Here is a 16,454-nt window from a genome sequence, read left to right as displayed (position 1 = left end):
GCTAATGTTCTACCCAGCTTTCAGCAGCTCTGAGCATAGAGCCTGCTGGTAGTCAGCTAATGAAATGTGGTCTCTGAGCACCTTTCTGGAGATCCTGTAAGCAAGGGGAAGCTTTGAGGTGGCAGTTGGGACCACACATCTATCCAGTCACCCTCTGGGAGGTTCCCACCAACCATGACAGCAGAGTAGAAGTACCCAGAGCCTATTAGCAGAGAAGAGCTCCCTTGTCCACATGCAATGGCTAAACGTGACACCAAAGCTTACAAACAAGACTGAGTGGGGGAGGAAAAAAAACTTCCTGCCCTTTTCCATGGAATGTTTTTCTCAAAACTTGGAACGAGGTGGACCAGCAAGGTGCTGTTATCCAGGCAAGGAGGTGGCCTGAAGGAACATGGGGCAAGAATGACATGAGTCGGTGGGAGTTGAGCTCTGCCTCTAGTGCTCCAGCACTGCCCGGGTAAATCCAGTCTCCAGCATTAGCTCTAGGAGGCAATGCAGGCTCCACACATGACCCAAAGCTTTTGATGTCCTGGTCTAAGTACAAGCCTGTGTAGCTGCAGATCCTTCAAGAGCTATTAAGTGGCTCAGTTTGGTTTGTAGTGTTCTCAGCAGCTCTTCTGCCCCTTGTCCCTGTGATGTGGTGTTTCCTGTTTGTTTGGACCTGGTGGAGACCAGAACAAGCTTCACAGCTCTTAATGAGCATGGATAATACAGATCAGCAGTGCTCTGGGAAATGATGTTTTCCTTTAATTATCTGTGCTTGTTACTTGTGGCAAGGGGAGGAAGTGCCCTTGAAGGTGAAGGGTGGGTAGAGTTCATGTAAAAACAAAACAGCTCTTGGTTGATGCTTCAGGTCTGCTTCCCTCCCACATATGTGCACATTTGGGCACTAATGCCCAAAAGCTGTGCTTGTGCAGTGATGTTTGAGCTGAGTTTGTTCCAGCCTGCATCAGTCCTGCAGAAATGATTGCAGACTAGTACATCAGGTGGTGGAGAAGGAGGGGGACCTGCAGCATGGACTGCTTTGGCTGTAACCAGTTGCCTTCCTCTCTCTGGACCTGTTTTACCCCCACCTGCTGTGTCTGCTTAGGTTGTAAATCTTTCAAGGCAGGGACTCTCCCTGTGTATGTACAGCATATGAGCTGCTTTCTCAGCTGGAGCCACTGGGCATGCTGCAGAAACAAGAGTCTGAATGGATGGTGTGGGCAACATGGCTGTGAGCCTTGGAGGCTGCTGTGGAGGTTGCTGCATTGCAGCTGGGCAGAGGTCTGGGGACCAAAGGACTCTTAGTCCTGTATTGGTGCTAGCCTCAGCTTTTAGCAGGAAGAGAGTAATGGGAGGGCTGTGATGGAGCAATGAAGGCTCTCTGAACCATCTCTCTGCCCTGTCACAGGGCCTGAAAGGGGCCTTTGTCTAGACTGCTGTGGAATAAGAAATACCTGAAGCAGGATTGTTGCTGGGTTATAGTGGGCAGCTTCAGATCCTTCAGAATATTTGCAGAGTTGTGTTTTTAGGCTAATGATTTAGTGTGTGGAGAAACCAAAGTAGAAAATGGACTAGTAAATGACAGGCTCAGGGAGGTGTGAAATGGCTCTGGAGGATTGCATTAGGGAAAAATAGGAAAAAAATTCAGGAGGCAAAATGCAGCAGTGAAGGATTTAAAATGGACAACAAGATCAAAAGTGTACTCATGCATTTGTGGGGGGACTGGGAAGAGTGGTGAGATTGTTAACTTGTAATGCCTACAAGGGTGCTGCTGGGTGCTGGAGAAGAATGTAGGGGGTGGGCTGTGCCTGAAGGGAACTGGATGAGTCTGCAAGTTAGAGTGGGGAGATGTATGTGAGTAGCATGATCTGAGCCTTTCCAGCCTGCCCTGGAAGTAGGGACAAAGGGTTTTTTCTTCACAGCACTGCAAGGGAGAAGTAAATGCAAGGGAGAAAATGGGCCTATGAACTAGAATAGGTTTCTCACCAATTTCTTCTTTCTCAAGTAGCTGAGATGCTGAACATCTTTTTATACCTGTCTCCAGCAAGACTAACAAAGCCAAAAGGGGGCGGGGGGAGATGGTAACAAGAGATGACTATACAAAAATAGCTATTGAGGAAAGCTTGAGGGTACTCTGCAAGCATCTCAAATGCTTGGCTTACCTCAGTAAACACACCCCAGGGCATTAGGGGAATTAGTGATTGAACTTTAAGTTAAATTAGTCATTGAAGCTGTAGCTTCACTTCCTTAACAGGGAGTGGAGCTGGAGAAATACTAGGGAGCTTGATGCTGGGAATATTCCCAGTGCATCTGAGTACTGCTCTTGGAGGGATAAGACATGCTGCCAGGACTAACTGCCCAGTGGGCTGTTGCTGGCCCTGTGGAAAGTGGTGTGATGTCTTTGTACTCCTGCCATGTGCAGCTTGACTCTGAGCTGCAGGTCCAGGATGCGGCCCTGCTTTGGGATTACAGCCCCAGTCTGGCAGCTGCTGATCTATGCCATTTATTAGTCATCTCAAGGAGGCATCCTGGGCAGTCTTGCTCTAAAGGTGAAGTGACCATTATAACTGGAGAGAGAGAAGTCCAAGTTTTACTGTTGCAGCTGGATTTTACAGTAGTGTCTATACTTCCCAGGTAAAGATGGTTTAAATAAGCAAGCAGGAATGAAGGGATGGTGCAGTTTCAAAGTGCTGAAGAAGCGCAGGGATGCCTGTTCTGAACTCCCCTTTAGATTTGTTTTTCTGTCCTAATTTATCTTCTTCCTGGTCCAGTAAGAATAGCTGACTTGCATTTTAAAAACAGCATAATCTGTCTTCCTTCTTTCCAAATGATCATCAGCCTGACTTTTTAGTGAGAATGTGGGCAGTCTCCTTTGCAAAAAGTCTTGCATGTTAAACAGAGCTAATGGCAAATGTAATGACATCTCAGGTGGGCTGGTTGGAAGATGTCCTGTGTGTTGCTATGTAACCTGGCTTCTATTTTTGTCTTCATGGCTGGCCTGAAGGGCACTGGGGCATCTCCATGGCTCATCTGCTCTACTCCTCTAAGGCTATGGGCTTGGCTTGGGATTGGAACAGAGACCTGGGCATAACACTTCCACCCCAGGCTAGATTGCTTACCCTTTTAAAATTCCCAGGGGATTGAGATCCCACAGCATGTCCCTAGTTGGAAGGGCAGTAATCAAGGTGCATGTGGCAGCCTGTACCCTGTGCAAGGGCAGGACTGGCTTGCTGTCTGCAGGAGGAGGTGAACCAGCAGGCTCTGCTGGGGCTGGCATAGGCACGACAGCCTGGGGCCTGGCCAAGCTGTTATTGCAGGCAAGAGATGGCAATACGGGGTATGTGAGCTAATCCTGGGTCCTTTGAGTGCAGGCGGTGGGGAGAATGAAGGGCATTTAGCAGGAACCTGTGTGAGTGCAGACCTGTGACCTGTTCTGCCTTGTCAGCCCTGGAGGGGAGTCCCTGCTGCCATGGGAAACCTCTTCCCTTTGCCAGTACTTTTGCATGTGGTGATTAAGTCCCCTCCTGATGATCTCTGAGCTTAGTTAAACCAACTGAGCGTTTGTTTCTCTTGCTTCACAGCAGGCTTTCCAGATCGCGACTTGTTCTCCTAATTCTTTTTGGAAGCTGTGCTAGTTTCACAACCTTTTTTGCAAGTGTGAACACCAGCACTGAAGGTGGCAGCCAGGAACAGGCTTGCTATGCTGCAGCATGAGCAAATACTGTGTTTGTCCTGTTCAGGGTGTTCCCTGATGTATGCAGGATATTTTTTTCCCTTTAATTATGATGCTGCCCTTGGGTGTCCTACTTTACCTGTAGGAACCATGGAGGATACTGGGCCCAGTGTTCTAGGATATATGATGCTCGTTTAGGCGGGCAAGCGAGTTGCCGTGTTTGGCTCTGCTAGCACATACGTAGCTCAGCAGAGATGGTGATTACACTGGGAGAGGAGCCTTGGTGAAGGTGACCCCTGGGACACAGCAAGGTGGGGAGAGTAGCCAAGTGCCCTTGGGACTCTGGGCTTGCAGCTGATGCAGTGGAGCAAGGTTTTGTTTATGGCTCATCCTTGGATCTGAGGGTAGGGATGAAATAGTGATGATTGCTTGGGAGGATCTGCTTTCTGCTGAGTAAATAGGTGGAAATTCAGGCAACAAAATTAGTGGTCTGGGCTGGAAGAGGCTCTCTTCCATAGGAGAGATTAAGGCACGCGGTGTCTTATGTAGTGGCTATGGCCCACGTGGTCTCACTGTGCCTTGGCACTCGGAGCTGACAGTTGTTTGTTGGCTTTGTGCTCTGTCTTCATTGCTCCCAGCTCCTTTCCAGTGACTGGATATTAAGTTAGGGCTTAATATCTTGTGATGCTCTCAGCCCTCTCTGCTGATCCTTCCCCGCAAGTGGAAATCTGGGGCTCTGCCCCAACCCTTCCTCCACAGGGCACTTGATTTCTGCTTTGTGGTTTGTGTGGATCTTTATCTGACTTGCAGGGTGTGAACGGTGCTGGGGGACAGGCAGGGCTTTGCAAGTCCTATCCCTTTGCCACTAGCTTGTGCCAAATGAGCTTTTAGTGGTATGAGCTGTACCCGTGAGCATCATATGAGACTCCTCACAAATAGCTTTGATTGTATCAGATGACCTTCCTGAGTTTCTGGGTGATAATGCCTGCATGTTGGGTCCTGACTGCAGAGCAACAGCTGTCTCAGCCTCGTCCCTGCATGCTGCATCACAAGGGATGGGATAGGTGCAGCTGAGCATGGCCAAAACAAAACACTCTGCAGGTCCTCAATTGTTTGGCTCCCAGATATCTGGAAATCCACAGGATACTGTTGATCCTGGCAGCAGTCCTTTTTTCTCTCTTCTTTCCTGGCTTGTTAATCACAGCCTCAGTGAGAGGTTATAGCTGACCAGGGCCCTGCAGGCAGACAGGAGCTCTGTTTCCTATGCTGGTCTAGTAAACACACCCAAATTCTGCAAAACAAGAAAACAAACTTGTTGCATGTCTCTTGGAAGTGTGTCATATTTGTTCAGTGTAGCAAGCTCCTTTCTTAGGTGAAACTATTTTTTTGCGACAGACTTGAACTAAAAACTTTCAAAAGCAAAGCAAAAGATCACTTTACTTGCTGGTTCTGCCAAGGATGAGAGCTCTTCTGCAGAAGCCTACATCATCAACAGGAGGTAGAGAACCGCTTGGCAGAGTCCAAATGAAAAGCCCCTAGGTGGGTCAGAAATTGAAGTATGTGATGAAGTAGAGAGGCTTGAAGTTGTCTAGTATGGTGTAGAAAAGAGTATTTTTAATTCTACTATTAACTAATGTATCTGTGCTGATGAGCAAGGAGGAGTAGCTGGAGCCTTAAAGATCCAGTTAAAGTAATTCACAAAAGAGATGAAACTCGAAGGAGCTGCCAAAAACTAGTGAGGACAAAAAGGAATGTAAGGAAAACAAACTGAGAGGATGAGAAATGAAAACTGCAGGCTACTGCAAGAAGGAATTCAGCCCAAAAGCTTAAAGACTTTGGATGTTTTCTGTGATGAAAGCATCAGGCTTTAAGTGTTTTGCAAATGGAATATTGTGGCCAGATTTTTTCCTTTCCTTTCCACAGAGCTCAGCATGCCCCATGCTGAGTTCCCTTTGACCATCTGACTCTGAGTGTGCAGTTATCCCACCTGCGTGGGAAGGAGTGGGATGGGGGTGAGCTCTGCTTGGCCCATAGCTCTGGGGACACACTCTGTGTGCTGGGGCTTCCTGGTGCTACTGCTGCACAAATTAATAGCACAGATCTCTACATATTAGCAAACAGCAGCTTGGCCAGGTTCTCCAGCTGTGTTTTTGAATAAGTAGGGTCACTGACTTTCACTTACAAGCTTACTAGGCTTGTATTAAATGCTGCCAGGCAACATGGGTGCTTTGGAGATTTTTTTTGTTGTGGATGTGAATTGTTAGAAAAGCAATAAGGGGCGTATGGGAGAAACAGGCCTGGGGGTCTTGGTTCCTGCTGTCCTTCTTGAATTTCACCAGGGAAACACTTCTAGGAGGTGTTTGAGCTTGGGGTGGAAGTCACCTGCTGCAGAGGGCCTGGAGCAGGCACTGGGCTATTGCATCCAAAGTAGAGCAACTCTGCACAGAGCAGCCAGGATCTCTTCTGTCAGTGCTGAGCTTGCTGTGCCTCTCTGAGACCACTGGGAGAAGGGTTAATAACTGGGGAATTTAAACCAACAATTTGGTTTCTGGCTTTTCACTGCTGCTGTTGGAAAAGGCAGATGTTGAGCTGCCTCTCTTCCTCTTTCGTGCTCATGAAAAGCCCAGCATCCTTGGCTAGTAAACTACCAGCCTAAACCTCTCAGCAGCACACTGCAAGGTAAATAAATATTCTCCTTCAGAAACCTCCTTTCCTAGTTAAATTGACCCTCTTGGTACTTTCATGCATTTCAAGAAGTCATAATGGTTCACAATTGAAAACAAGCAGCATTTAGCTCCTGCTGTGAAGGGAAATAGGCAGGCACCAGAAAGACTGTCATTTTAGCCATGCTCTTACAAAAGAGGGTGTTACAGTAAACTTGCTTATTTTACTGAAGGAGAATTCAGCAGGCTTGAGGGAAACCAGATGAGACAGGCAGGGTAAATGGATTTTGCTGGCCGAATTGAAAGCAAAGAAACATGCATGTGCAGTGGCTGGTCAAGAATTGACTGTGTCTTGCAGAAACCAGGAATGAATTAGGGACAGTGGATTAGCAAGCCCTGGAACAACATCTGTCTAGCTGCATGCAGGGTCCTGTTCACCTGTGGTGTGCCTCCAGAGGCACCCAAACATGGTGCGTAGGGCTGCTGTGCTTAATTGCTGTGCTTCGTTGCAGCTCCATGTTGGCACTAGAGGAGTCAGGTGCCTGTCTGGGATTGCTGGGCTGGGTGTAAAGCAAGCAGAGGGGTGCCCTGAATGTGGTGTCCTGGGGAAGCAGCATCCTGCACCTTCTCAATGTGATGGTGGCTAGCAACAGGTGGAGACTGCTGGGGCAGAGCATAAGAGGACAGACATCTCCTAGTGCATGATCACCAAGGGAGGAGGTGTGCCTGGCCCTGGTTGTGGAGTTTTCCTAGCATGTTATGGCCTTTGTGTCCCCAGTGAGCACCTGGTGGGCATCCTGGCATTGTCTCCTGCTGGCTTTCTCCCTCTTCTTAATGCAGCCTTGGCAAGGGACCTCCTGGTGAAGCTGGATACCTGTCTCCCCTTGCTGACAACCGCATTGTGCGTGTGGACCACTGGGGAGGTACACTATCTTATCCACAACCTCCTCTGCAACAGTTCATGGCCAGGAGCACCAGAGCAAAGCTCTTGTCCTGGCCCCCTGCAGGCTTTCACCTCTCCAAAGTAGAGCTGTTTTTTGCATCTTAAAGACACCCCAAAGGACTGCTGCTCCCTCCTTTCATGGGTGGGGGATCCCCTTCCTCCTGGGGCATGAAGGGGGTTCTCAGATTCAGCCCTGCAGGGCAGTCTTGGGGGGGGGAGTTGGGCAAAAAGGCTGTAGGCAGCCCAGCTGTGGCAGAGAAAAAGTAGATGCTGGAATAACATGTCCTACCTAATCATACCACTCCAGCAGAGACCAGGTCATGAGTGATGTTGATCAAGTCCAATGCAAAACAGGCTTTTTTGTAGCAAATCTGACCCAAAGTTAGGAACATGAGTCAAGGTCTTCTGTGCCATGGACTGTCCTGCTTCCCCCTTAGGCACTGAGGCGGGAATGTGCTCTAGAAAGCATTCTGCCTTTTGGTAGTGGCTTTATTTGCCCCTGTAAAGGGAAGCTATGTTCTCAGTGCAAATCAGGGTCACTTGCCAGAGCTGTGTCCCTTGGCAGGCTGAAGTTGTTTAGAGATGAGCAGAGGGACTTGACTGGGGGCTGCAGTAGCCAGGTAAAAACCTAGTGAAAGGGATGGGGGAATCTCCAAGTTCAGGAGGCCACTTCGGTGCAGGTGGCTTGGGAAGTCTTGCTAGATGAGCAGTGCCTTTCTAACAGTAGAGCAGTATACCCTGCAGTACAACTGTGGTGTCTTAGCTTCTGTAGGCTGTTAATCCAGAAGTGGCTCTCCAACAGTTGCTTTGCATTTTCTGTGTCTTTGAAGTCAAAACACCTGCAGTCTGTCTGGATCCCAGATACTGTGTGAGGTGCAAACTGCAGGTGAGCTGGGACTTGGCAGAGTCCCAGTTACCTGAATCTTTCTCTCTGTCAGAAATGGCTGGAGCTAGAAGCCACCTCTTTCTGGGGTCAGATGTTGCTTTCCAGTAGATATTGGTTAATGATGCCAAGACTGGCTTGGCATCATGGTTGGTGTTCAGGTTAAATGAAAGTCCCATACTCCAGGATGGAGACTCTATCTTGAGCTGGTCTCGGTGGCAAGGGTAAGCTCAATATATTTCCTTTTCTGCTAAATATGAAATCCTTCTGCTGATACACTTTGACACCTTTGCAAAGCCAAAGCTTGTTGGTACAGCCTGTGAGGTGTATCCTTCCTGTTTCCAGCAAAACTTGGTGTTACACAGTTCTGTATGATCCTGCCACTGCTTTTCTCTGCTCCCATGTGGTGCCAGCCTCCCCTGGCACCGCAGTCAGCAGGGCAGGCCCCTGCCCCTTGCCTGCCTGGCTCTCCCTCCCTGGCAGCAGGCACCTGGCTACCTCCTAAAGGGAGCTGGCTTGGACTGGGGGCTCCTGAGGGGTTTGGTGGCAGACAGTGCTTTGGGGAGCAGGAGAGCTGCTGCTTTCCAGCTGCTGCTGTGTTGGCACAGGCTTGGCATGGAGCCACAGCCACTGTGGGACTGCGGAGGGGCCCTTCATCTTGCTGGAGGGGTTTGGCTTCTCCCTCCACAGCTGCCTTTACTAGTCTTGGGTCAAAGCCTGAGACCTGATGAGGGCTGGGGAATCTGGGCTTCTTGCAGAAGGGGCACTTTTAGCATTGGGTTGTGCATGTGTTATAGCAAGGTGACACCTGGCTTTTAACCTAGTGGCAGCCTGCCTGGGCTCAGCAGCCTGGCAGGCTACTGCCTGGCCCCAGAGCAGACCAGCTGCATTTTTTCAGCTGCTCAAAGGGCTTTTGCAACATCTATCAGGCTTCATGCCACTGCCAATGCAGTAGGATGCTGCGTGGGTGGCCAGCACTACAGATGTGGGGTGCCTGACTGTCAGTCCTCCCTTGGTGTGTCTGCCTCCTGCCTGGTCCCTTCTCCTGTATGAACTGTGGTCCTGTAGCCCCTTCTCTGGGCTGGGAGGACAGGCTGGGCTACCTGCCCCACACAGCCTTTTTGGAGTGGACTCTGCATACTTTGGGTGCATGTCAGTGGCTGAAGAAATGTTCTGACTTATATGCTGATGCATTCCACATGTTATGCCAGTCTCCTGACATGTCAGAGTCCTGCTGCCCTGCACCTCCTGATTTATCTGCTCTTCCTTGCTTCTTGCATCCCCTTTCTTGCAGACTTGGTTACCCCCTTACCTCCAAGCATCACTGCAACAAAAAAAAGCCTAGCCAGGAGCTGGAGGGGGGAAAACCATGAGCAGACAGGGGTATGATCAACAGCAGCATCACCCTGGCCTGTGGTGGCCCAGCTCAATGCTGCCCAGCTCGTGTGGATGCTGTGCACAGATGCAAGCTCTCCCTGGCTGCACCATGCTGATGGGTGCAGTCTTTCCTGGGTGAGCAGAGGCAGTGTGGGTGCTGAGGGGGCTGTTGGGTGCACTTTTGCAGGAGCCTGGTGGTGCTCCTTGAGGCCCTGAGGGACAATGAAGGCGCTGAAGCAGTTGGAGCATGGCATAAGGGAGAGGGGGCAGGCACAGCAGGGGCCATGCCTTGCAAATGGGGACTTTGGTGGCCACGAGGGAGCGGGCTGAGCATTGTTCCTGCGGCATCACATCGGTTTCACATTCCTCATGCAGGAGTGATCAGTGCTTTCAGCGCTAGACAAAAGAGCGGGGAGCTGAACAAAAGCTCGGGGGGGGGGGGCTTTACCTACTGCAGAATAGAGGCAGAGGATGAATTGCTCTCTTGGCAAGCCGTGGAGATGGGCTGGCGGTTGCTGGGCTTTAAAGCACTAGCTTAAAATTTCTTCCTTTATTTAAAAGGAAGGGGTGTGGAAGAGTGGGAGAAAGGGCTTCTTGGGTGCAGAGGATGGAATAAATAAAATAGCATGACAAGTATCTATGATCATCTTGCCTGTTTTCCCCAAGTGCTGTGGCTCAACTTACTGCAGAGGTGCAATGCACTCTCCTGGACTGACCAGCTGGTAAATGGGGGCTTGACCCAGGCTGTAAGGTGAGGGTGGGAGTCCCTGACTGCATTTAAAGGAACATAGTAATGTGAGGGTGGTCATAAAACTCAGCTGAGTACATGAAACTGTGTTGCAGACCTGTGGGAGAGTGTCCATGTCCACTCCAGTGCTGGGGCTGAGTGGTGTTGGAGGGGTCTGTGGGCTGTTTAGCTTTTACAAGGAGTTTGAGGGAAAGGTGGGGGAGGAGGAAGGGGAGATGATGAAGCACTTGTAGCTTTTTCTGCTGGCTGTTCTCTTGTCTGCTGCTACAAGGGAAACGCAGTGGCTTCTCTTCACCGGAGTAGGTTTTTGCTGGGACTGCAGAGCAGTGATGGGGCATGAACCAGATGTGTAGGCATGTATGTCCACATATGTGCCTTCCTGCTATAGTCTTGGGCTGAGCCCTGTCATTCAGTGCTGACCTTGCTCACCTGATTTCCCATCCCTGATCCCACCTGCCTCTCATGTCTGTTGCTGACCCTCTCTCCTCTGTAGTGAGCCTGAAGACCCTCCTCTGCCTGCTCCTCAGCTTCCTGCTTTCTCCTATGTACACCTATCTGCTATCCACTCATCTCTAGAAAAAGTACTTTCCTGCATTAAACAAACTCTTACTTGTCTATTTTTTTGGCACATGCTATCTGTAGTTCAGTTTTTGCTAATGTTAAAGGGGGGGGGGGGAAGTATCGTTCCTCAAGGATGCTCTAACCTCTTCCATCATTCCTAAGAAACTTTATTTTTCTGTACATCTACATAAGCCTTGCAGCCACCTCCTGCCCTTCAGCCCTGGCTCCCCACACACAGCTCTGGTGCTCCCCCTCTGTCTGACAGCAGCCCCCTCCCCTCCTGCCAGCCAGGGCCTCTCCCCGTAAAAGCCTGTCAATCATGCTGAATTGTCTGGTGGTTTTGTGAAGTGCAAAGACTCCCACCAAGGAGTCAAGGGCCAGGCTGAGACCTTTAAACTCAGCCCCACTTGTGTCTTAAATCAAGTGGGGAATCCAGGGCCTGGGATGGAGGGGGGGTGCTTATGTGGGTGCAGAGGCTTGAAACCCTCCACTTGCCCCCATTGGGGCTCTGCCTGGTCCCTCTTCCCCACCTGCCCTGCATGATGCATGCATAGGTGCTGCATTTAGGGTTTGGGTTTTTTTCCCCCTTCGCCCCCTGCACCCCTCCACAAAAAAGGGAGGTTTCTGGGCTTTCCTGGGTGAGAGTGTGGGGCTGGGTCAGTGCTGCAGTCCCAGCAGCTCCTGTCTCAGCAGCTTGTGATGGCTGTTGGAGACCAGCCCTGGGCTGGTACCTCTGGGTGGTGGTGGGGAATAGCTGGGGCTGGAGCAGAGAGGACAGACCGGTGGCCAATGCAATGCCCTGCAGAAGTTTGCCCCAGACAGCACATGCCAGCTCGGCCTTTTCAGACCACCATTACTGTAAAGGGGAGAGCGTCTGGTTCCCCATCTCTGCAGGGTGGACCTGCTGCATCTAGGTGCTTTGCATCTTGCAGCACCTGGAGCTGCAGGGCATCCCTGATCTGTCCTGAGCAGGGGCTGGGAGTTGCTCTCTAGGGCCAGAGCCCTGGGGAGGGCTGGGGCTGAAGGAGAAGCAATGTTGGCTGTGCTGTGCAGGGTTGAGCTGCCTTTACCTCCAAATTCCCAGAGAGCAACAGGCTGGAAAAATGCTAAGGTGGTGGATGAGGCATCCTGAGTTCCCTGTCCCAGCTGCAGGTCTCTCCCCTGACAGTGATCAGTGTCTTTGGGAGAAGGCTGGGACTGACCGACTTAAGGCATGCATAAACTCAGAAGTGCAGTGGCTGTGTGTGTTCTTGCATCCTGGGCAAAGCTAGGGCCCCTGCCAGTGCTAAGTGAGCATGGAGCTGTCCTAATGAGTGACTGCAGTAGTCAGGGCCATGCCTGCCACCTGCATGAAGCTGGATGAAACTAATTTGGGGACCTGAGCAACAGCCTTCCTGTGACTAGTGAAGGCAGAGCCACTGGCATTTGGATTACCAGCTCTCCTGCGCTTTTAGCGGAGTGCCAATGTTTGACAAAACCATTAAGTTAAATTAAGCCCTACGCATTTCAAATGGATTCGGAGACTTCTGGCTGACTCGCTATTAGCAGAGCTGTCTCTTCTCCCTTTTGTCTCCTCCTTTCCCCCCCACCCCCCATTTAATTCCATCTGATGTGTAGCTGGTTTTACTGCTGACATTTATAAGCAATGCGCTGGGGCTCACGGAGATGCCTGGCATTTGGGATGGCGCTGCTGTGAGCCTCAGTGCCTGGTGTGTGCAAGGAGGTCCTGCTCCAGTGGGCAGGGAGGATGCCTGGGAGGCACTTGTGTGGGGGCGAGCCAGGTGCCCTGCAGAGCCTGGGCACAGGCTGGCCTGGGATGCTCAAGTCCCTGCTGAACCTGCTGCTGCTCAGCTATTGCCAGTCACTAGAGTGTTTGTTATTTATGGCACAGGCTGCTTTATTTTTCTGGCTGGGTGTTTTCCAGGGAGTGAGGAAGGGTGTTCTCAGCTCCAGGGGGCTTGTGGTACAAGGACAGTGGCAAAGCAGAGAGCATCCAAGTGGGAACAAGAGGCAGTGTCTATGTTGAGTCATCTTGACTTTTCTTGGGCATAAGCGAAGGGCTTTAAAGAGGCACTGGGCAATGACCTTGCAAATGGATGCATGACACGACTGCTGTCCTGTGGAGCTAGTGTCTTTGGATTATACCTACCAGGGAATTGCTGGGGCTTGTAGCAATTACCATAGTCTCATTTGCACAGCTCTGTTGCAAATGTACAAACTGTGCTAGTCACTGGTGCGAGAAGTAGAGTCAGCCCTCCTTCACCTGGCCATTGCCCCAGTTGAACCTCCTTGCTCGCTAGCTCTTCCTGGGGCAAGAGAAACCCCTGTGTGACCTGCCTGTTGCTCCTGGGGTCCCTCTTGGCTGTTGCTGCTGCAGAATGTGTTTGGGCTTGGAGTTTGGAGAGGGTAGGCAGAAAGCTGCAGGGTGCCAGCAGGTCAGATGGGGAAGGGTAGACAGCCTTTGTTTGGGGACTGAAGGCAGCTGCATTGCTGCAATTGTGCTGCAATGTAAATGGGGTCAGGAACGAGGGTTAGTAGTGGCACCTGGGCATATGAAGGCCAGGACTGAAAGCAGCCGAGATTACAGTAGAGAAATGAAAGTTTTTCATGCAGAATTGTGCTAAGGATCGGGAGCTTGTAGCTCAGTAAGAAAACAGAGGAGTTGCATGTAAGATTAGCTGGGCTAGCAGGCTGAAGCTGGAAACAGGTTGCTGTGCTGGTGTTTGGGGCTTGTAATGCTCTTATCAGCTGCCCTGTACTCCTGGTCAGCAGCAGCATGATGCGCCCAGTGCTGTATTGGCAGAGGCACCATCCCACATAGCAGTGCCTGTTGCTCTGCCTGCAAGTTTCAAAATCCTCATTCTGGAAGATGCAGGCACTGCAAGCCATGGAGAGCTTGGTTACACTGCTGGAGTGCCATTTGTGCTGTGCAGGAGAGCACTGCTGCTCCTTGCATGGAGGTGCTTTCAAGCACCTCTCTTCCCATGCACCTCTTGGCCCTTGGTCTCTGTAGGTCACTCTAAGAACTGCTCTCTTGGTGCACACAGCTCTCCTGTTGCTCTCCCTGCATGGAGAGGAGCCAGAAGGTGCTGGAGGAGAGCTTCAGCAGATGGACACAGTGGTCAGTCTGGGGGGTGTGTAGCTGGAGCGTTAAACTGGGAAGCACCTTGGGGTGATGACCCAGAGGAAATACAGGGATGTGGAGCCTGTTCGTGCAGAAACCCAGCAAGCAGTGCTCACAGCAGTGTCTCACTGGTGGGTGCAGCCCCCTATTGCTGTGTTTCTCTGGGCGCTCTTGTTATTTCCGTGTTCATTAACGCTGATGTGCTCAATTTCATCAGCTTGTTTCCTGGGACCGAGTGCAATCCTGCTCCTTCATTTGCATCCCTGCTGTCTAGCGGTTGCCCGGGCAATGCCAGGTGCTTTGACATCATTACCCAGCCGGCTGGCATCCTCTCTGCCCCATTAACCTTGCAGTAATTGACTTCAAATCGAGGGAACGGGAGAAAACTGCATTGAAACGGCAGGCGTTTGCATCGCCGGAGAGCGTGGCTTCTCTTTGTTTTCTGCAGGGAAAGCTCTGGTAGTTAGTCATGGCTCTGACTAGAGTGGGGAAAGGTTTTCTTGTCCTCAGTGGCTGCGCAGTCTGTTTAAAATATTCCTCACCACCATCTCCCAGGGGAATATGAAGTCAAAACTCATCGGTGGCTGTTAGCAGGAAAACTTGAAGGGTTTGTGGAGGGGAGGAATGGTGTGCAAGGAGAGGCTGCATGTAGCCGTTTGTCTCAGCCTGGGGTAGGGAAGGTGAAGTGAGTGTGTCTGTACTGCTGTCCTCAAATCCCTGATGGGGGAGAGCAGAGAGGCAGGAGCTGGACTCATTTTGGAGGCGACCAGTGCTGGGATGAGAGGCAACAATGCAATTTGGAGCAAGGGAATTGCCTATTGGGCACTGAGAAATTTCTGCTCCCTGTGAGGGTGGTCAAATGCTTCAACAGGGATGAGAGGTGGGAAACCTCAGTCTTTGAGATACTCAATACTTAACTGCACTAGGTCCTGCACAACCTGACCAACTGGTCGTGCTCCTGCTCTGAGCATGGTGTTAGAGCAGAGATTGGGGGGCCAACCTAGATTATTCTTCAGCTCTGATTCCAAATCTGTTCTGATTACTTGCAATATTTCCATTTTCCTTTAACTTTTTCATCACTCTTGCTTAAATGCTTGAGTAACCTGAAACATTCCTGGACTCTTCTTGTTCTCAAAAAGTAGAATTGGCTTTTGTCAAGTTTTTGATTTACTCCCTTTGGAGTCAGTCACCCAAACAGATGCTTTGCTGCGGATTTTTTTTCCACTGAATTGGCATCTTCCAATGTGTTTCACTGTGCAGTTTTCTGTAACTTGAGTCAGGTTTATTTATCCTGGTTTATTTAACCTTCTGCTTGCACAGCACCTGCTCTCACCAAGTCTTCCAGCACTTGCTTGTGACTTTTGCTCTGTGTAATGTGTTGGGTGTAATGGAGCTGCCCTGGGAAAACAACAGTACAAGAGTGGGGATGGAGGCCTTGGCACTCAGCTGCTTTGAAGTCTGAACCAAGCAGAAGCTGCCTGGCTCCTGCTGAGTCCTTGCATGAGGCAGGTCTGTGCAGTGCAAGCAAGTGCTGTTTCCTTGTGCAGGGAAGGAGCTTTGTGTGCGTTTCAAAGCTGAGGGCTGGATGGGGCAAAGGGATGCAATGTTTGTAGCAGAGCTTTTTGCTGCTTTGGGCTTTGAGAGAAGGAAATTCTGCCACTCTTTTTCTGAGTTTTGCCAAGGGCAGAGCTGAGAAGCTTGTGTCAGGAGGGAACGCTTCAGCTCTAGGATCACAGCTGACTGACTTCTCTTGCCTGAAAGCTGCTCTTCTATGCCTGTCTGGCAGGGTCTAATCCTGCCCTTTACTGTCATCCCTCCTTCTGAAGAGCGTGCAAGTCTGCACAGGACCAAGCCAAATCCCAGGGACTTGTTGCAGTGCAAACCTTTAGGGGCTGTTGGAATGTGATGATGTGGAAACTGTTCATCTCTCCCAAGCAAGAAGATTGTTACTGGGGGAGCCCCTGGGAAAGGCTGTCACCCTTGATTGCTGTGCTGGGGAACTAGGCGGGTGGAGGCAACTGCTGTGTTTTGCGGCTGCTGACTTCAGATTTGCACTTGGGTCTGACTGTCAGCTGGGGGAAGGCTCTCGGAAACGTCTGGTTCTCAGTGGTTGGCGGCAGCAGAGGGCTGGCAGATGGGAAGTATTTAGCAATCCCAGAGCTGGACTGCACAGTTCAAGCTGGAAGCAGTGTGCCTGTGTCCACAGCAGCTTTTCTGGGGAGCTCAGGCCGCTTGTAATGCAATGTCAGGTTAGCTGGTGCTGCTCCCTGGAGCCTCCTGGGTCTGGGTCAAGGAGGCTTGTGGGGCTGTGCTCCCCAGGTGCTATTGTTGGGGCTGCCTGTCCTCAGCTCCTCCCTGGGCTCTGCTGGAGAGAAGCAGTCCTTAGCGTGACCTGAAGCACCTGGATGTCCTGCTGCATCCAGCGTCTTGTTTCTCTGTTGGTGCCCCAGGTTCACCTGGCTGCAGCTCCCTTGGCCCCACTCAGCATGACAGGAGG

Source organism: Dromaius novaehollandiae, chromosome Z (genome assembly GCF_036370855.1).
Source record: "Dromaius novaehollandiae isolate bDroNov1 chromosome Z, bDroNov1.hap1, whole genome shotgun sequence".
In the NCBI taxonomy this organism is placed as follows: domain Eukaryota; kingdom Metazoa; phylum Chordata; class Aves; order Casuariiformes; family Dromaiidae; genus Dromaius; species Dromaius novaehollandiae.
This window is presented reverse-complemented; position numbering follows the sequence as displayed.